Consider the following 22,110-nt stretch of genomic DNA (forward strand, 5'->3'; position numbering starts at 1 on the left):
TGCTCAACTACAGTATTGGGCTGGCCGAGTAGCTCCCGCGAGGAACAAAAGTCGAGAGGAAGTACAGGGCCATCCAAGCCCATAAAAGAGGAGCATGTGGGAGAGAGAGAGAGAGAGAGGGAGAGAGAGGGAGAGAGAGAGGGAGAGGGAGAGAGGGAGAGAGAGAGAGAGAGAGATGGTGTCCTCCGTAGAAGCTTCATGTTCTAAGATAGGTTATCTGCTTTTCTATTCCAGGCATTTGTGGGAGGCCGGAAAAGGAGCCACCATTTTAGCTTCTTCCTTTTTCTTACTATCCTATGGCTCTCAGTAATCCAACCACACATTTGCTTCCCCATAGTTCTTGGAGTTCGCTTTGGAGCTGGGAACAATGCATGCAGAGTGAATAGTTTTTGGGTATTGGAGGAAGGAAGACAGGAAGAACGAAGACCAAAGCCTTTAAAAAGATTTTGGTATCGCAAAGGTTGGTTTTTGTAGGTCCAAACAACAGCTTAATTGGTGCATGAATTAATTTAGCACGAAAAGGAAACTGAATTCAGAAGACAATGTCTAGCTTCATTGGTGTTCTTGTCTCTGATCCATGGCTTCAGAGCCAATTCACCCAAGTGCAGCTTCGAACGCTCCAAACAAAAGTAAGCACTTTCTTGAGGCCACTCTTGATGCATTTTGAAAAGCCGCGTTGTTTTCTTTGCATAATTAATCACAATGCTACCTCTTATGTTCCACGGTATAGTTCACTTCCGCAAAGAGATCGGATGCCGAGCATGTAACTATAAAAGATTTGCCGCCAGTGATGGAGGAGCTTAGGGGCATTCAGGAGGTTCTAACCGAGGAGGATATCACAAACTTTTTGAGCGAGTCTTACCCTGATATGAACCAGTCAATCGAATTTGAGCAGTTCCTTAGGGTACATTGGATCATCTTGGCATACCTTTTGTTGATTCCAATTTTTTGCAAAAAAAAGATTCCACATTTTCACTCATGTATGAATCTTTTTGTCTGATGAGTTGTACAATCTTGCAATATGTTAGGAGTACTTAAGCCTTAAAGCTAAGGGAACCAGCAAATCAGGAGGCCAAAAGAACTTGAAGGGATCAGTGTCCTTTTTGAAGGCATCGACCACTACTCTCTTGCACGTCATTAATGAGTCTGAAAAAATTTCTTATGTCAATCATATCAATAATTTTCTCGGGGACGACCCTTTCCTGAAGAATTTCTTGCCATTGGATCCAACATCAAATGATTTATTTAATCTCATTGGGGATGGTGTTCTGCTTTGGTGAGATGGTCTTCTAAATGTGTATTGTATTCATTTAGTACCACAACATATCTTAATTTTGTTTTTTGTTAAAAAAATTCTAAAGCATTTATTTCCTTACCTTGTACTGAATCAGCAAGTTGATCAACGTTGCTGTTCCCGGCACAATAGACGAGAGAGCGATCAATACAAAGAAGGATTTGAATCCATGGGAGAGGAATGAGAACCACACTCTTTGTCTCAACTCTGCCGAGGCCATTGGTTGTACTCTAGTTAACATTGGGACACAAGATCTGATTGAAGCCAGAGTATGTTTCCATATTTTATTGCATCAATACAGTTTATTAATATTTCTCAAGTTCTTCTCTTTTGTTACTATTGATCTTGATCTATGACTTTCCTTCGTTTACTATTTAAGTTTGAACTAGCAAACCAAAATACAGGATGAACGATACAAAGTAGCGAGGGAGCCCTCTTACACAACATATCCCGGGATATTCAGACAACCTAAAAGGACACGACTACATTAACGAAACATAATATAAGCATGCATGAATACAACATCAAGAGGAGAAACGAGGATAAGGGTCTTCACCCAGAATCCTTGCATGGAGAGAAGAACCACAACAACGTCCTCCATAGAAGCACAACACCCGCGGTCGTCGACGCCAAAGCGTGGATATTTCACTCAGTAGCTCACTAGTGTCGCCATGATGCACCCAGAACCACCGCGATGAGCACAAGCCACCAGATACAGACCTGGTCGACGCCACTGCCCATAATAGAGAACACGTCAGGGCCACGCACGGCTACACCGCTCGCCGCCCAGTCGACCAAGAGACATAGCCACCCCTGCCTCCATGATGCTTGTCAAAGACCCAAAACAAGCGGACCACCATAAGGGGCTGCCGCCCCGACATGGATGCTCCTAGACACTGCCAACCATCCATCTCATGACCACACAACCATGATAGGAGTGAATGGCACCTCCATACACTCCTAGCCCAACATCAATCACCGGATCTGAGTCGGTGCCTCCACGGTAGGAAGCGCCCACACCTACCTCCCAGTCGGTCCTGGTGGACCGGGGAGAATACACCCCAGTGACTGCTGACGGCCGACACGGAGCAAGATCAAACGCTGCCATTCGCCGGCCACCGGTGTCGATCCGTTCGACGACACGACAACGCTGGAAAAGCCCAACTCGGACCAACGTCACCAACACACACCAGAGAAAGAGCACAACGCAAGGCAACCCAACGAAACCAAATCACTCTGTCGTACCTGCACGCTGTTGGGCGTTGCCCACCACCTCGAACCAGATCAGCACCGCCCGCTTAGGCCAACTCCAACGCACGACCACAAACAGACATTGGTTTTGTCCGAATTTCTTCTGTTTGGGGTTGGAATGGGGCTGTGTCCGCCCGGATTTGGGTTTGCGTCGGCCGGGCGCCCAACACGCGGCCGCATCTCGCCCACAGACATTTTTTTCCTCATTTACTTATTATTTTCACCAACATTTTTTGTGATACATTGGAATACATTCACCAAATCTTGGCTAGAATAACAAGCCCAAAGAAAACAAGAACTACGAGAAAGCATTCTAAAAGATATCCAACTTCTATAACTGCTCCGTAAGTTGGATTAGTGCCTTCTTGATGCATTGGTTATTGATATGCGGAGTCTTGATCTTGAATGCTTCTTTCTTCTTCGCGTATAAAGAAACAGACGTTGCTTCTTCGCATCTAGTCTTATCTATAGCCTCTATTCTAGCAACAAGTGCACGAACATCTATTAAATTGCGCTCTATCAATAGATCGATGTATTCTTCTTTCCAATACCAAAAGTTGCATCCATCCTACACAATAAATATTTGAGTGTAAGTAAAACTAGCCTAATCCGAGCACAACCAAAGCTAAAGTAACACACACCCCATCGTTTGAGCACTTGATGAACACCCATCCAAGATGTTCCGGCATTGTAGACACGCGGCGCAAGACCTTCCTTGGGCAATTGTCGCACTTTATTGGTGGCAACGGTGCGCCGACGAGCCTTTGGGCCAGCACCAAGCTCGAATGGCCGCCGTTCGTGTATTTGCCGGCGAACCGTCGATGGGGTAGATCTGAGCGGCTACAGGCGGAGTCAGTACCTGCATGCAGCCTGGGGTCGTTGTCGGGGCTGCGTAGATCGGTAACCGGCCAGTCCATGGCGCGCCGCGGCCTCCAGTGGCCTGCCGCGCACAAATCCAGCTAGATCCGCTCCAAATTCGGCCGCCGGTTGCGTTGAAGGCAGAGGCGAGGGGTTGGACAGCTCGTGGTGTGGAGAGCACGTGGTCATGATTGGCAGTTACACGGCCGCGGAGGAGGTGGCTAGGGACGAGAAGGGAGAGGGGAGGGGTGTGCGGCTGGAGTTTGGGGGAAGGGGAATAGAAAAAGGGACGGGTGTGTCACCGACGGGCGGACCAAGGACAGATAAGGGCACGCGTCGCGACCGTCCGTGCATGTGTGTTTCACCACAAACTCAGCCTAAACTTAGGCCAAGAATGGACCGAAAGCGGACCGAGAACGGACATTTATCGGTTTGCTCCTGCGCGTTGCGACACTGTTTCTGCCCGTTTACCCCAAATGAATGGGGATGAACGATTTGGGGTCATTGCCTTGGAGTTGCTGCAGCAACCCGCATCACACCGCCACCAAACCACAGCAGCACACTCCACACTGCCCCATGCCTGCATCACCGGCTGGAGGACCCCAGACAACACCGCCACTGACCGCCACCAGGACTGAGCCAATCCTCACCTATCGGAGTGGAAGCCCGGAGCTTGCCTGAGCACAAACTCTTGGTCAAAACCACCTCCGTCGCACAAGGGGTCCACACGCTGCTGGCCCGGACAGGAGAAAGGAGGACACCATCACCGCCTGCACCCCGCCATCGAACGCGAGCCGCCACGGCCATGCCGTCGACCAGTGCAACCACCAAGAGCCAGCAGAAAGGATCAGGGCAGACCGCCGCCATTTTCAAGAGCTCCACCACGACCTAACCTACCACCAGACAGTCTAGTGCCAAAGCAGCCACACCAGGCCGCCGCCGCGAACCGCGCCGCACGCCAACCACCCAACAATAGATCCGTCCAGATCTGGCCGGAGGTCAGCCTACACGCATCCACTGGGAGGAAGACCTCCCGCAACCGCTGCACCTCGAGCGACCCCTAGGACATCGACGCAGAGACACTTGACGACCACCCCGAAGTGCCCCATGGCAGCCAACGCCGCTACCGGAAGGCGGCATCCTGCGCCAGTCGTTCGTCGTGCGGAGAGGCCCTGCCGCTGCCGCACCAACCGGCGGCGGCGGTGGAGGATAGGTAGGAAGGATGGGGGCTACCCCAGAAGCTAGATTTTCGTCCGCGTCGCTCGCTGAGCTCGGGTGGGCGATTTTTTGTTATTAGCCTGTCACCAAACATAAAAGAAGTTGAGTTGGTTTTCAGGGAAGGGTAAATACAATACATAATAACATTTCTGGACTAGGTTGTGCATATCTTTGAAGTGCACAATGTAGGTAGTTGTAAATTTTATCAAATTAATCTTTGGGGAGCTTTCTATTTTGAGGCTCTTAACCTTTTTGGTATCGACAATTTCTTGGACAGAAAAATGTTATCTCTACCAGAAACATAGCTGTTCTTTGCAACGGATAAAAACGTAGCCGGTCATCTTAAGGCGTTGTCATCGGCCTGGTCTAGTCCACAGAATGGTTTATATACAATGTCTCTACAAGCACAAGTTCTCAGCTCCATTTTTATTTAGAGGATTTTCAGGGAGGTGGTTATATTGTTTATATAGAAACAAGCTTTGTTTTGTTAGTGTCTCAATTAGTTTCCTTAACTGTTACAGGTTTTTTAGGAAGGTAGAAAAGAGTGTGTGTGCTTATTTTATTAAATTCTTAGAAGCTTCCTTGTGTCTCAATTAGTTTTTGTTGTCATAAATTTTCCAAAAAAGTGGGAAAGAGAGGTTCCTCATTACATTGTTAGAATTTTAGGATTACAGAAAAGAAAGATATGATGGGATATGTCGTACCATCGCCAACCCACATGTTATGTACAAGTAAAGATTCTAGCAATATATTTATTATTCGAAAATCATTCTACTTTGTACCGCTGAAGTATTTTTCCTTTTTCAGCCTCATCTAGTTCTTGGTTTGCTATCCCAAATCATAAAGGTGTGTTTTCTACAACCACCATCACTGAGTTAGTTACTAAATAATTTTTAAGCAATATAGTGTTACCTAGAACATTGATGAATGCTATCTTTACAAATTGTTTCGTTGGACTTCTCTCAGATACAACTCTTAGCTGATTTGAATCTGAAGAAAACACCTGAGTTGTTGGAGTTGGTGGCTGATGATAACAGCAAGGTTCAAATCATCGAGAGAACTTGTATGTACATGCATGTGCATTAGCAAAGTTTGGATAATTATGTTACATGATGTTATACAGGAAGTAGAGGATCTTGTCAACTTAGCACCAGATAAGATGTTGCTCAAATGGATGAACTTCCATATCAAGAAAGCAGGGTACAAGAAAACTGTAACAAATTTCTCTACTGATGTTAAGGTATGTATATCATTTGTATTCAACTATTCATGGATATTACACCTATTATAAGACAAAACAGACCTGAAAAATGCACAACCTCTATGCAAATTTTTCATACCGACGGTAAATATTGTGATTTTTTTGCGAGAATAAACACTGTGACTTTTATGGCATGTTTATGTAGCCGTGTTAAATCATTCTATGATATTGACGGCTATTTCAGAAATGCTAATATAAAAAATTTCATTATGCTTTCGTATGATGTATTTGTAGGATGGTGAAGCGTATGCTTACCTTCTCAGTGCCCTTGCTCCCGAGCATAGCTCAACAACCCTGATAGAAACTACAGATCCTAAAGAAAGGGCAAAGAAAGTACTTGAAACTGCCGAAAAGCTTGATTGTACAAGATATGTAACATCTAAAGATATTGTTGAGGGTTCAGCAAATCTGAACTTGGCATTTGTTGCAGAAATATTCCAGCACAGGTATTGATCTCTCCTTGTCCTCTCTTCTGATAAATCTGTTTTGGCCCCTTAGGGTTTCATGCAAGAAACTAAAAGAAATATCATCATTTTGTGAGGATTTGTTCCACCTGTTATATGTGTCTTAAAACACAAATAAATCAAAACAACTTTGTAACTGTGGAAATGTCGTTGTTTCAAACATTTTCTCTAGGTTAATGGATATTATGAAATGATTTAAAACTTGTGCAGAAATGGTTTATCATCGAACAATGTGGCTCCTGTCATCGAAGATACCCCTGGTGATGTTAGGACAGGGTTAGTCATTTCGATCAACAGCTTAGCCTTGAAATATATTTTTGGCATCTTACACACGTTCATTTCCAGATCCGTTCTGCTGGTGGTGCTTGACAAAACAAAAAGCTATGTTTCCTTGATTCTTTCCACTGCATATGGTATTTTTTGCTACCTGATGAACCAGTCGCATTTGTTTTTTCTCTACCTCCGGCGAAATTTTCCAAGGGGTTCAAACAGAATTCCACGAGAAAAACCGGAATAGCTAATGAGCTGACGTTTTCTAGAAGTGTTCTTTTTCTAGGGAATGCTCTCTGGTATATTTGATCTCGTGTGCGAACCTCAAAGCAGTGACATGTGGCAATTTTTGTTGTTTCCCATGTACTCTTTCGAAGGAACAATGCAAACATTCGTTCACATACACCATCCAGAGAGAAGGACTCCGTGTGTAGCATGGAACCCTACGATGTAGCATGGCAATTTACTTATAAGAATGTATAACAACTCTTCTATGTACACAACAATTCATCCTGTTACCGCATGGCAATTTATTTAACATGTGGGCAAGTCTTCCTTTTTCTTTAGCCTGGCAATTCTCTCTACTGCATTATGACAAATCCCTGGAACGCATGGAAAATTACTCTACTGCAGCAAGGAAAATTATTAACAAACCTTTTCGCTAGCATGACAATTTTTCTCTTTCACATGGCTTTCTATAATAGCATGATAAATATATCTGTTATAGCACGCAATCATGTGCGTTCTCTGGGCATGGTTTTTTGAGGGAACGAGTGGCTTTTTGAGGGAACACTCCATGACGGTGCATTTTCTCAAGCATGCCTCATGCAGAGTTTTCTCAAACATGCCTCACGCAAGGAACGTCCATTCGCTTGGATACTAACAGTGCAAAATACCAACAGTTCCCTTGGGTAGGGGTCCAAGCGTAACTAGAAGTCTCAGATCGGAGGTCGCACAAAGATTGACCCAAGTTTGGGCCTCCATAGAGTAATACCATACATCATGCTTGCTTTTGTTATTCATAGTGGAGGGGTACCTCGTGCAAGGGATTACAATGGTTTATGAGGTTGCTACCGAAAGTTTCTATATGAGATTAGATGCCCTAGATGGTTCCCCGAGCTCCATTTATATAGGCAAGGAGGTCAAGGGTTTACACGAAGGTAGATGCAATATTCAGCGTTGTAGCCCTTGTCTTGGAGGGCTAGAAGGTCTTTGACGCTCCCTTAGGGCTCCCTTACCCTGGGCCTAGTGGGCCCCTGATAGATACGAGGCCGGCCCCCTTGAGGGAGCCACTTAGTCCCCGAACGTGGCGGAGGTCGCGGGAGAAGTCTTTAAGACCGCTAACGGGCTCTTGTCTTCTTATTTATGCAGCTCCTTCTTCTGGGAGCTCGGTCGAGGAGTTGTTAGTGATTACTTAATTGGGCCCTTGGAAGCTTGTTATTTGTGGGATATCATAATCTTGAACCCGCCCATGGGGGCGAGCCGTAGTTGTAGCATCACGGGCCCCCATGTTCTCTTAGCCTTTCTCATGGTGTGGGGAGAATTTGGCCTACCCCTGTCTTTTGCGATGAGCCACGCCCGCAAACTGCCTTGTCAGCACCAATCTAGGAGCCAGTTGGGTCTTCGCTCATTACGGCAAACTTGCCCAGATTCTCGTGCCCATGATTCACAGAGTGGCAACTGTAGCAGAAAGTGGGGGCACATGGCCCATTGGGATGCCTCAATTCCTGGCGCGCCCTGTGGTTGGACATACGAGTGGAGAAGAGAGGAAGATGTTTCCATTTCACTCCTATCTTTGTCATTGCGCCCCAGCTCAAGCATCTTTCTCCTGGCCTCCACCATTGTGACATTCATGGTCTTCGGGCTTGCAGTTTCTTCTCGTGAGCGGAAAGCCATGGGAAGGACGAGCTCGACCTCCCATGGTCATGGCAGAGGTGTGTAGGCGACTGAGGGAGTCCTGGACTAAGGGATCCTCGGGCGTCCGGCTTGTTAGCCATGGGCCGGACTGATGGACTGTGAAGATGCGAAGACCGAAGACTGTACCCATGTCTGGATGGGACTCTCCCTGGCGTGAAAGGCAAGCTTGGTGAACGGATATGTAGATTCCTTTCTTTGTAACCGACCTTGTGTAACCCTAGATCCTCCCTGTGTCTATATAAACCGGAGGACTTAGTCCGGATAGGAGACTCAATATCATAGCCATACAAGCTAGACCTCTAGGGTTTAGCCATTACGATATCGAGGTAGATCAACTCTTGTAATACTCATATTCATCAATATCAATCAAGCAGGACGTAGAGTATTACCTCCATAGAGAGGGCCCGGACATGGGTAAACATCGTGTCCCTTGTCTCCTGTTACCATCGACCTTAGACGCACAGTTCAAGACCCCCTACCCGAGATCCGCCGGTTTTGACACTGACATTGGTGCTTTCATTGAGAGTTCCACTGTGCTGTCGCCAAAAGGTTTGATGGCCCCTTCAATCGTCCATAATGATGCTGTCCAAGGAGAAACTTTCCTCCCCGGATAGATCTTCATGTTCGGCGGCTTCGCACTGCAGGCCAATTCGTTTGGCCATCTGGAGCAGATCGAAAACTACGCCCCTAGCCATCAGGTCAGATTCGGAAGCCTGAACTACGTTGCAGACATCCGTGGAGACTTGATCTTCGCCGGATTCAAGACCGCCGTAGCCGCTCCCGGTCACCCCGTTGATCATGACCTAAATCTGTCATCAGGTCGCATTCAGGAGATTGCTCCTATAACCGCTCTGGCCCTAGATCCAGAGCAAGCTGTGCCATCCAAGGACGGGAGGATCAACCCCACCATGGAGGCCACAGATTCCACGGCGTTGGAGCCGCACATAGACTTAACCTCTCACGATGTCTTTGTCAGCGGTACTCCGGACTCATCTCCGGCCGTAAGTTTCGAACCACGTGAGCCCGCGGACGCCGAGCTTGATCGTTTATCGATCTTCGAATTCGGCGCTCCAGACATCTTACAGCACTCGCCTTGGGCGATGTGCTAAACTCCTTAAAGAACCTGTCCTTGGCAGAGGACTCACAGCCGAACTATATCCGGTTCGAACTAGGGGCTAATGGTGGAGAATTTTGCTTCCCGCCCACCACCCACTTCGTCGCCACGGTCGAGGATTTCACCGACACACTTGATTACGACTCCGAGGACATCGACGGTATGGAGGATGATGTCGGAGAAGAAGGAGGCCCAGAACCCGCTGTTCACCGGACGATGGACGACCACTTCCTCGTATGATGTATACATGGTGGATGCACCAAAGGAGAACAGCAGCAATGACAAGGAAGATCCAGTCGAGGATAAACCTTCCGAAATACAATCCAAGCGCCGGCGTCAGCGGCGCCGCTCTAAGTCACGCCGCAGTAAAGACAGCAACACCGGCACAGGAGAAGATAATATTCCAGAAGGTGCCGAGGACAACGAAGACCCCGTTGAAACAGCTAATGAACAAGATGAACGGGAAGATGGGCAGGCTAGCCCTGGCAAGTAGGCCACGCATGAGGACTCAGAGGATGGATGTTATCGTCCGCTCTCCGAGGATGAGGCGAGCCTCGGCACCGATGATTTCATCGTGCCCGAGGAACCTCTGGAGCAGGAGCGCTTCAAGCGCCAGCTAATCGCTACTACAAGGAGCCTGAAAAAGAAGCAGCAACAACTTCAAGCTGACCAAGATCTGCTCAATGATAATTGGATTGATGTCCTAGCAGCCGAAGAATACGACCTCAAGCGCGCAACCAAAAGCTATCCAAAGCGCAAATTGCTACCTTAGTTTGACGAGGAGGCGCCGGAATACATACCTCCATCGTACAATGCGGCTGACCGACCACCACATGGTCGAGACAAAACGGCAACTCACGCTGAACACCAGCCAGCCCCGCCTCAGCGCACAGGTAGAGGTAAATTAGCCCACGGTCATACATATGACCTCTGGCAAAACCTGAACAATAAAGCAGGACATACTAGATCAATCTATGGATCGCGAGGATGTGCCTCGACAATCGACAACGGCCACCTGTTCAAACGTGACAAACTTAGTCATGCACGGGCTAAAAACCGCAGATGGACTCCATCAGAGCTACGTCGCGATACAGCCCGATATAGAGGCGCCGCACACCCTCATTGCTTCACCAATGAGGTCCTCGGTCATGAATTCCCAGAAGGGTTCAAACCCATGAATATAGAATCATACAATGGAACCACGGACCCCGCGGTTTGGATCGAAGACTTCATTCTCCACATTCATATGGCCCGCGACGATGACCTCCACGCTATCAAATACCTCTCTTTAAAACTCAAGGGGCCAGCTCGGCACTGGCTCAACAGCCTGCCTGCAAATTCTATTGGCAGCTGGGAGGACTTGGAAGAGGCCTTCCTCGATAACTTCCAAGGCACATACGTTCAACCTCCAGATGCTAATGACTTAAGCCATATAGTTCAACAGCCCAGAGAGTCCGCCAGGAAATTTTGGACTAGGTTCTTAACTAAAAAGAACCAAATCGTTGATTGTCCGGATGCCGAAGCCCTAGCAGCCTTCAAACATAGCATCCGCGAAGAAAAGGAAGAGGGAGACCACCGCCGCTAGTGAATTGCAGCATGAGGCCGACATGGTCGTCAGCTTGTGGTCTCGCTCCCTTGCCTCAGATGGAGAGGTCCAGAAGCTGAAGGAAGAAGGGTCATTCCCTCTGCATTTTGCCTACCAAATTCCTCTATTGATGGAGAGTTCACCGGCGCCGCATCCCGGTGAGCGCATGGTCCACCTTAATTTTTTCGTTCGAGGGCTCGACTTCCCCCTATTCGTGCTGGGGCTTCTTTTTTCTTTGCTTGTCAACTTCACCACCTTAATCCACGAGCATTCTCCATATCGCGAACTTCATCACATTCTGCGAAGGCTTCCTGGGGACCGCCGCCCATTTTAACTTGTTCCGTCGGTACTTTTGTGTCAAGGCGCAAATGCGCGGGGGCATCGTCTGTGATCTTTAGAGGGGTGAGCATCTAACTGCCGGCTCTCACTCCATTCTTCCCTATGGACCTCCCGAAGTCGATGGGGACCTGAAGTGGTTTTATGTGTCCGGGCTTTAAGACAGCCTGTCGACCTTGTTTGGCGGCTCCCCAACACGCTTGAACTCTTGGGAGTCCTCAGACGATCTCCCTAATGACGCCGAGCTACTAATGGCTGCCACTACTCGCTTAAAGGTGAGAGGCTTGAAGGGGGTTCACATTGCACGGACCTGGGTGGAGCTCTATGTGCTTCCTCTGCAAGCCCGTAATGAGTTGCCGATGCCTTGGGGGACGATGGCTCATCCTTGTTTCTTGGAGAAATGGAGAACGAGTCCACCGCCAATGTCCGCAGAGGGCCTCTCAATTCAATCCGCCGTGAAGAGGTTGCGGGCCTGGCAGGATCCAAGGATGCCCCTCTAGCCAGGCACCGGAGGCGCCGATGTTACGCCAACCCCGAGACGACCCATGCTCCCCCCGAAGCTCACGACACCAGTGCTAGTACCAGTGCCAAGGAGGCAGAAGCTTGTTGATCCCTCCTGCTATGTTTCCATCGCTTCAAGGTTTTCTCGTGATGAAGCTCTTGGTGATGTTTAGTTTCACCTTCATAGGGAGAGCGTGGCCCTTGAGGGCTTGTCCTCCGTCGCGGGGCAGCCGAAGGCGGATAAAATAGAGTTGCAAGGCATATCCTAGGGGATTCCCGAGGATATCACCCCACTTCGCTTGTAAGGTTTTGTAGTTATTGTCGTCTTTCTATCTTATGTTGAACTGCTCGACCTTTGCGCACTTCCGACTTTGGCTCGTGATTGGTTTCACAACGTAGAAGTCGCCATAGGGTCCTCATCCGGGCCTAATCAAAGCCTGGCCATCACGGGACCTCTAGCCGATCTCCAGGCAGCCCCGTCTTCGGGTGGAGCCAATGGTATCCCTACTATGCAGGTCACGCCCCACCATGAGACTGGTGATTGGGGCTGCTGCCACCTGCCCATTTGCTCATGTAGCTCCTCGCCGTTGGTTGCTACGGTGGCGAGCGCATAGGATGTCCTTGGGAAGCTGAGTGCTGCACTGGAGGGACTTGGAGGTTTGGCCGAGACTAGTTGTCAGGTGAGGGCTTCTATTGATTTCTTATTGTGACTCCAGTAGTAGTCCCCGAGGCTGGGTCTGATGTCTGTTGCGGACTCGCGCCCAACCTTTTTGTGGTTGTTGAACCTTTGTCTTTCCTTTTCTTTTTGAGAGGTTGGAAGGCCTGGAGGGTCACCAACCTACGCAGGCAAATAGACACACAATGGTAGGAGAACACCCGCATGTCCAAGCTTGCGGCGGGGGTTGTTCATAAATCTCTCTTTAGTACTTGTTTAAACTACAAGGCACGAGAAGTTTGGCCCGCCGGTGCCCTAGCTCCCCCACGCCCCAGCCCCCTAATCGCCGGCAGCCACTCTGGCCGCCGTCGGCCACCTCCTTGTCACGTCGGTCACTACTCCGGCGCCGTCACCCACATCCCCAAGGCCTCTCCCTCCCCCCTCATCTCCGACTATAGGTGGCAGGCCCCGTGAGCGTCGCTGGATAGAATCCAGCCCGTCTTCGGCGGAGTCCGACTGCAGGGCACGGTCCTACCGCCTCACCCTTTGCTTGTCGCCCGCCCTCCCCCATCCTGCTCCACGACCCTCGCCGCCCATCGTGTGCCTCAGACTCTGCTCTAAGGTGCACTGCATCATGCACAAGGCTAAGGCCGGCCCTGCAGATGGTGGTGGATGGGAGGTCGCCATGGGCCGGCGCGGCCTGCGTCGCCGCCGACGGGACGACCACGTCAGCCGCGTTTGCAGCCCACCATCCCCTCCGCGCCCTGGGGAGTGCCCGCATTGCCTCGGTACCCATCACCCCCGATCTGAGTGCCGGAAGATGTGTGCTATCGTGGCTGCCGCTTCTTCGGCCACATCACGAGATTCTGCACGCCTGATGTCGCTTGAAGCTACGTTGGTATTTACTCAAAGAGGAAGGGATGATGCAGCACAGCGGTGGTAGGTATTTCCCTCAGATATAAAACCAAGGTTATCGAACCAGTAGGAGAACCAAACAACACAACATAAACGACACCTGCACACAAATAACAAATACTCGCAACCCGACGTGTAAAAGGGGTTGTCAATCCCTTTCGGCTAATGGCGCCAGAAACTGGCAAACGGACGTGAGAGAGTTGTAAATATTGATAGACCGAACGGGAAAAAAATAAATTGCAGCAAGGTATTTTTGGTTTAACAAATCTGAAAATAAAAGGAAAATAAAATAGACCGCGAAGGCAAATAATGTGAGAAAGAGACCCGGGGGCCATAGGTTTCACTAGTGGCTTCTCTCGAGAAAAATAGCAAACGGTGGGTAAACAAATTACTGTTGGGCAATTGATAGAACTTCAAATACTCATGAGGAATCCACGCAATGAATATAGGCATCACGTCCAAGATTAGTAGACCCACTCCTGCCTGCATCTACTACTATTACTCCACACATCGACCGCTATCCAGCATGCATCTAGTGTATTAAGTTCATGGAGAAATGGAGTAATGCAATAAGAATGATGACATGATGTAGACAAGATCTATCTATATAGAGATAGACCCCGTCGTTTTATTCTTAGTAGCAACGATACATACGTGTTGGTTCCCCTTCTGTCACTGGGATCAAGCACCGTAAGATCGAACCCACTACAAAGCACCTTTTCCCATTGCAAGATAAATAGATCAAGTTGGCCAAAAAAAACCCAAATATCAGAGAAGAAATACGAGGCTATAAGCAATCATGCATATAAGAGATCAAAGAAACTCAAATAACTTTCATGGATATAGAAAGATAGATCTGATCATAAACTCAAAGTTCATCCAATCCCAACAAACACACCACAAAAAGAGTTACATCATATGGATCTCCAAGAGACCATTGTATTGAGAATCAAACGAGAGAGAGGAATCCATCTAGCTACTAACTACGGACCCGAAGGTCTACAAAGAACTACTTACGAATCATCGGAGAGGCACCAATGGAAGTGGTGAACCCCTCCGTGATGGTGTCTAGATTGGATCTGGTGGTTCCGAACTCTGCGACGGCTGGAATTGATTTTTGTCGACTCCCCTATGGTTTCTGGAATATTGGGGTATTTATAGAGCAAAGATGCGATCCGGGGGGCACCCGAGGTGGGCACAACCCACCAGGGCGCGCCCTGGTGGGTTGTTCTCTCCTCGGAGCACCCCCAAGGCGCAACCTTGGCCCATTAGATGTCTTCTGGTCCATAAAAATTCTCCGTAAAGTTCCGTTGCATTTGGACTCCATTTGGTATTGATTTTCCGCGATGTAAAAAACATGCAAAAAACAGCAACTGGCACTTGGAACTATGTCAATAGGTTAGTACCAAAAAATGATATAAAATGACTATAAAACTTCCAAGATTGATAATATAACAGCATGGGACAATAAAAAATTATAGATACGTTGGAACGTATCAGCATCCCCAAGCTTAACTCCTACTCGTCCTCGAGTAGGTAAGTGATAAAAATAGAATTTTTGTTGTGGAATGCCGCCTATCATGTCATATCGTATTCTTTTCTTTATAGCATGGACATTTGGACTTTTATATTGTTCAAAGCAAGAGTCTAGTTTTGACATGATAACTTAAATACTCAAGCATATCAACAAGCAACAATGTCTTTCAAAATATCAACGCTAAAATAAGCTATCCCTAGCCCATCATGCTCAATCATTATTCCATTCATGAAACACACTCGCATATTAGCTACACCCAATGCTCAAGCATGATCATAGTGCCTCCTAGTTGGTGCTTTTGTAAGAGAAGATGGAGACTCAAATTCATAATAAAAAATTGCATAAAGTAAAAGAAAGGCCCTTCGCAGATGGAAGTAGGGATTTGTAGAGGTGCCAGATCTCAAAGCGAAAAACTTAGAGATAAAAACATTTTGGGAGGTGTGTCCTACCCACCAACGAAAATGACTTAGAGTTCCCAACACTTTCCATGCTAGATATATCATAGGCGGTTCCCAAACAGAAAATAAAGTTTATCCTTTTTCCACCATACTTTCACTTTCCATGGCTAACCGTATCAACGGGTGCCTTCCATACCAACACTTTACAAGGAATTTATTATTTGACAACATAAAGTAAATTCATTTTTTTCATATCAGGACTAGGCATCCTTAATACCTTTGCCTTACTCTCGTGCAATGACAAGTGAATAAACACTCATCGTGAGAATAACACATCTAGCATGGAAAATATTAGCCACCCCTCACCGCGCCACGAGCGAAGCGAACACGCAAAAGAGAAGTTTATTTTGAAAATTAGAGATGGCACATACAAATTTGCTTAGAACGCCAAAAGAATACTGCATATAGGTAGATATAGTGGAATCATGTGGCAAAACTGGTTTAAAGGTTTTTGGATGCACAAGTAGTGATCATACTTCGTGCAAAATGAAGACTAGCAAAAGATTGAGAAGGACCAACCAAGAAACGAATAATCTCATAAGAGAGCATTAAGCATAATTAAGACTGAATAATGCACCACAAGTAGGATTTAATTTTGTTGCCTAATTATTGACTTTTGTGCTTGCATAGGGAATCACAAACCTTAACACCAATATTCTTACTAAAGCATAATTACTCATCAACATAACTCACATATCACATCATCGTACCTCAAAACTATTACCGAGAATCAAGTTTATTTTGTCCAGTGATCTTCATGAAAGTTTTTATTATATCCTTCTTGGATATCTAGCACTTTCGGACTAATTTTCATATGTTGCTTTCGATAAGCTCAAAGAAATATAAGTGAAGATCATGAGCATAAAATTTCTTTCTCTCAAATTAATTTAAGTGAAGCAAAAGAGAATTTCTTAAAAAATTTACTAACTGTCAAATAAATCTAAGTGAAGCAAAAGAGAATTTCTTAAAAAATACTAAAGCACACCATGCTCAAAAAGATATAAGTGAAGCACCAGAGCAAGTCCATAGCTCTTAAAAATTTAAGTGAAGCATATAGAGCAATTCTAACAATTCATGACATAACTTTGGCTTTCTCAAATAGTTGTGTCCAGCAAGGAATCAAGACTTAAAACACAAAATAAAACAAGTAAAGACTCATATCATACAAGAAGCTCCAAGAAAAACACATAGTATATGACGAATAAAAATATAGCTTCGAGTAAAATACCGATGGTCGTTAGAAGAAAGAGGGGATGCCACTCGGGGGCATCCCCAAGCTTAGTTGCTTGCTCTCTTTTGGATAATAGATTGGGATACCGGGGCATCCCCAATCTTAGGCTCTTCTTACTCCTTATTCCTTCATCCATCGTAAGATAACCCAAAACTTGAAAACTCCAATCACACAAAACTCAACAAATGCCTTCGTGAGATCCGTTAGTATAAGAACAAATCACTACTATAAGTTCTGTAGTAAACCAATTCATATTTTATTCTTGCATTATATCTACTGTATTCCAACTTTTCTATGGCAAAAACTCATCAAAGAAAACCATAGAGCCATCGAAACAAGCACATGACGCAAAGAAAACAGAATCTGTCAAAATAGAACAGTGTGTAAGAATCTGGGTGTTTTGAATACTTCCGTAACTACAAAAAATCTGAAAACTTAGGATGACCTTAGCGATTTTTATATAGATGTACTGCAAAAGGAATGGGTATTTTATCGCTCCCTGATTCAAAATGGGAATTATTTTCGCGAGCGCAAAAGTTTCTGTTTTTTCAACAAGATCAAACAACTATCACCCAAGAAGATCCTAAAGGCTTTACTTGGAAAAAACACTAATTAAAACCTAAAAAACACAATCATAACAGTAGCATAATTTTTGAAACACTCAATAACAGGAAGCAAAAAGCAAAAATAAATTTTATTCATTGGGTTGCCTCCCAACAAGCGCTATAGTTTTACGCCCTTAGCTAGGCATAAAGCAAGGATCTATGTTTTGTCATCCTTGGTTCGAGATCCATAAGAGGCCCTTATGATTGATTCATATAGTGGCCTAATTCTTGTTCTAGGGAAGTGTTCCATACCCTTCCTCAAAGGGAATTGGAACTTAATATTGCCTTCTTTCATATCAATCACCGCACCGATAGTGCATAAAAACGGTCTACCAAGAATAATTGGACCAGACGGATTGCAATCAATATCAAGAACAATAAAATCTATGGGCACATAATTCCTATTTTCAAGAATAAGAACATCATTAATTCTTCCCATAGGCTTTCTAATAGAAGAATCTGCCAAGTCCAAATTCAAAGAACATGATTCAATATTGGTAAGACCAAGCACATCACATAAAGATTTCTGAATTGTAGAAACACTAGAACCCAAATCACAGAAAGCAAAGCACTCATAATTTTTAATATTGAATTTGATAGTAGGTTCCCATTCATCATGCAATTTTCTAGGAATTGAAACTTCTAATTCCAACTTTCCTTCTAAAGCTTTCATCATAGCATCAACAATATGTTTAGTAAAATCTTTATTTTGTTCATAAGAATGGGGTGAATTTATCATGGATTGCAACAAAGAAATACAATCAATCAAAGAGCAACTATAATAATAAAAATCTTTGTAATCCAAAAGAGTGGGCACATCACTAGCTAAAGTTTTGACCTCTTCAAACCCACTTTTATCAATTTTCTCAACAAGATTTTCACCCTCCGAATCATCGGGACGCCTTCTAACTAAAGTTGACTCTTCTCCAGTCCCTTTTTCATCAATCTTAACTTTACTAAACAACGAATCAATAGAGGAAACACTAATCATTTTAAGATCTTCATCATTTTTGTCTTCTAACGAGATCGGTTTAGCGGCCATTTGATTTACTCGGGTAGCTTGCACATCGGATATTTTTCCTAGCAAAGTTTCGACAAAAGCATACTTAGATTGGAGATTGCAAACTTCTCTACCAATATCATCAAGTTTTTTTGTTATAGCATCAAGCACAACAAAGTGCTCCTTAAGTTATTCAGTAAAATACTTATTATGCTCAAATTGTGTAGTCATATATTACTTAGTACTTTTCTCAATTTTAAGCAAAATATTTTGGTAAGGAACATCATAATATTTTCTTTGAGGCATCATGACTACGCAAACAAGAGCACATGCAAAAACAGATCCGATAAGAAAACAGCGAACGAAAAAGAGGGGCGAATAAAACGACAAATTTTTTTGAAGTGGGGGAGAGGAAAACGAGAGGCAAATGGCAAATAATGTAAATTGTGAGGAGATGAGATTTGTGATTAGGAACCTGGTATATGTTGAAGATCTTCCCTGGTATATGTTGAAGCTACGTCGGTATTTCCCCAAAGAGGAATGGATGATGCAGCACAACGGCAGTAGGTATTTCCCTCAGATATGAAACCAAGGTTATCGAACCAGCAGGAGAACCAAGCTACATAACGTAAACAGCACCTGCGCACAAATAACAAATACCTGCAACCCGACATGTAAAAGGGGTTGTCAATCCCTTTCGCGTAACGGCGCCAGAAATTGGCAAACGGACATGAGAGAGTTGTAAATATTGATAGATTGAACGCCAAATAAAATAAATTGTAGCAAGGTATTTTTGTATTTTTGGCTTAATAGATCTGTCAATAAAAGGAAAATAAATAGATCGCGAAGGCAAATAATATGAGAAAGAGACCCGGGGGCCGTAGGTTTCACTAGTGGCTTCTCTTGAGAAAAATAGCAAACGGTGGGTAAACAAATTACTGTCGGGAAATTGATAGAACTTCAAATACTCATGACGAATCCAGGCAATGATCATTATATAGGCATCACGTCCAAGATTAGTAAACCCACTCCTGCCTGCATCTACGACTATTAATCCACACATCAATCGCTATCCAACATGCATCTAGTGTATTAAGTTCACGGAGAAATGGAGTAATGCAATAAGAACGATGACATGATGTAGACAAGATCTATCTATCTAGAGCATTTTAACCTTAGTAGCAACGATACATACGTGTCGGTTCCCCTTATGTCACTGGGATCAAGCACCGTAAGATAGAACCCACTACAAACACTAGTAGAAAACAGGGCTTTGGTTCAGGCCTGGCCAGCCCATTAGTCCCGGTTCAGTCACGAACCGGGACCAATGGAGGCATACGTCCCGGTTCGTGAGCCCAGGGGGACGACCGGGCCTCGTGCGGCATTGGTCCCGGTTCGTTTGGACCTAATGGTCCTCGCTCCTGGGCCACATCCATTGGTCTCGGTTCGTGGCTGGAACCGAGACAGAAGTGGGGCCTTTAGTCCCGGTTCTAGCCATGAACCGGGACCAATGAGTTGCCTATATATACCCCATCGCCGGCGAGCAGAGCACTCCACACTGCTCTATTTTTTCTGGTCGGCGATGGGAGAGCTTTGTGGTGCTCTATCTCACCTCCTATGCACATGAGGTGTTTGATGAAATGCCCGAGGCACACTAGTTAAGCTTTCTCCTCTCAAAGCTTGACCTCCAAGCTCCATTTTCCACAAGATTTGTCTAGGTTTAGCGGTCCATCACGTCCCGTCCCCGTCTCCACCGTCGTCGATCGCCCGCGCCGATCTCGTCGCCGGCACCACCGTGGTGAGCCTCTTGTTCTTATCTTCTTTCTGAAAAAAAATCTTACTTGTATGGTTTGATAGATACTTGTCTAATTTTCTTACTTTTATTATTGCTTGTTATTATATAGTGTGATGGTTTTGGTATCCGCCCCCATCGGCGCTCGTCCTGTCTACGATTCGGATGTGGTATATATATTATCTTTTATAACTATTTGGTTCATTTATTGTTTATGACAATTATGCTGACCAACGTGACATAGATTTTATTTATCTAGGAGGTATGTGAACCAGAAATTCCAACCGACCCTATTGTCAAGAGGTTAAATTCAGTTGAAGAAGAAAATAATTACTTGAAGGAAAAAATAAATAAATTGAGGAGGAGAAGATGATATTGGAGTTGCATGTTGCGGATGTCGTCGATGATCACAAGATCAAGATGGATGCAATGCGTTTGAATATTAGAAAATGTGACATTCATATCGTGGCTTGCTATCATTATGCCGTTGGATCAATTATTACCTTGGTTGCGATTATGATCGCATTTGTTGTTGCATTGAAATGTTTTACATAGTTTCAATGTATGGTTTAATTAGATGCTCTGGAGAGCTATATGTTGTTCAATGAGAACTATGTATGTACTTTGGTTTTAATGTGATGACGAACTTCTATTAATTTGGTCACTTATCTATCCATAATGTTCTGTAATGGTTTTGACACACTTAATTATACATAATGCACGCAGATGAACCGGCAATGGATGTACGATGAGAGACACACCTCGGAGTACATTAAGGACGTGCATAATTTTCTCGAAGTGGCTGAGGAAAACAAGCATAATGGTTTTGTGTGTTCTCCATGCCCTATATGTGGGAATACAAAGTCTTACTCTGACTGTAAAATCCTTCACATCCACCTGCTTTATAAGGGTTTCATGCCACACTATAATGTTTGGACCAAGCACGGAGAAATAGGGGTTATGATGGAAGACAACGAAGAAGAAGAGGACGATGACAACTATGTGCCCCCTGAATATGGTGATGCTGCAACGGGGGAAGCTGCTGAAGATCAAGAGGAACCATACGATGTGCCCGATGATGATCTCCGCTGGGTCATTGTTGATGCAAGGAGACAGTGCGAAAGTCAAAAGGAGAAGCTGAAGTTCTATTGCATGTTAGAGGATCAGAAAAAAGGGTTGTACCCCAACTGCGAAGATGGCAACACAAAGCTCGGTACCATACTGGAATTGCTGCAGTGGAAGGCAGAGAATGCTGTGCCTGACAAAGGATTTGAGAAGCTACAGAAAATATTGAAGAAGAAGCTTCCAAAGGATAACGAATTGCCCGACGGTACGTACTGTCACACCCTGATTTTCATGCCACAACACTTAAGCTAATAAATCATGATAAAATGTGGTTTGACAAAAACTTTTGAGTGTTTTGGACCTTGCCTTGTTTGGATTTTGTCTGTTGTTTGCAAGTGCTCTAAAATCAAATAAATCCTCCACCTCATATACTTCATCTCCTTGCTCCAAACTCTTGAACCAATGATCATGCCATGTGTATAGAGCAATATAGTATTTTCTTACAAAAATAATTTGGCCAAAAAGTATTTTCAAAAAGTATTTTTCCAAAAACCCCTGAATTAAGATTTGTACTGCAAGTACTTAATTCAGGGCAGTAAAAATCTTTCCAAAAATATGTTTGACTCCTATTAGATATAGGATACGCAGAAACCACAAAAATATAATTTTAAAATTTATTTTCCTATTTGATTTAAAGGCTTTTTCTTAAGGACAGAAATGGTCTTTAATAGGTTAAAATTATTTTAAAGCTTTAAAATTTTTTGAGAAAAATTAGGGAGACTC

The 22,110-nt window shown here is 45.0% G+C and overlaps 1 pseudogene; it reads left to right on the plus strand.

Annotated features, from left to right (window-relative positions):
- Positions 1 to 542: 542 nt before the first annotated feature.
- On the plus strand, positions 543 to 8,515 carry LOC125512901 (annotated as a pseudogene).
- Positions 8,516 to 22,110: the final 13,595 nt, after the last annotated feature.

The sequence above is a fragment of the Triticum urartu genome, chromosome 6 (genome assembly GCF_003073215.2).
Source record: "Triticum urartu cultivar G1812 chromosome 6, Tu2.1, whole genome shotgun sequence".
NCBI lineage: Eukaryota > Viridiplantae > Streptophyta > Magnoliopsida > Poales > Poaceae > Triticum > Triticum urartu.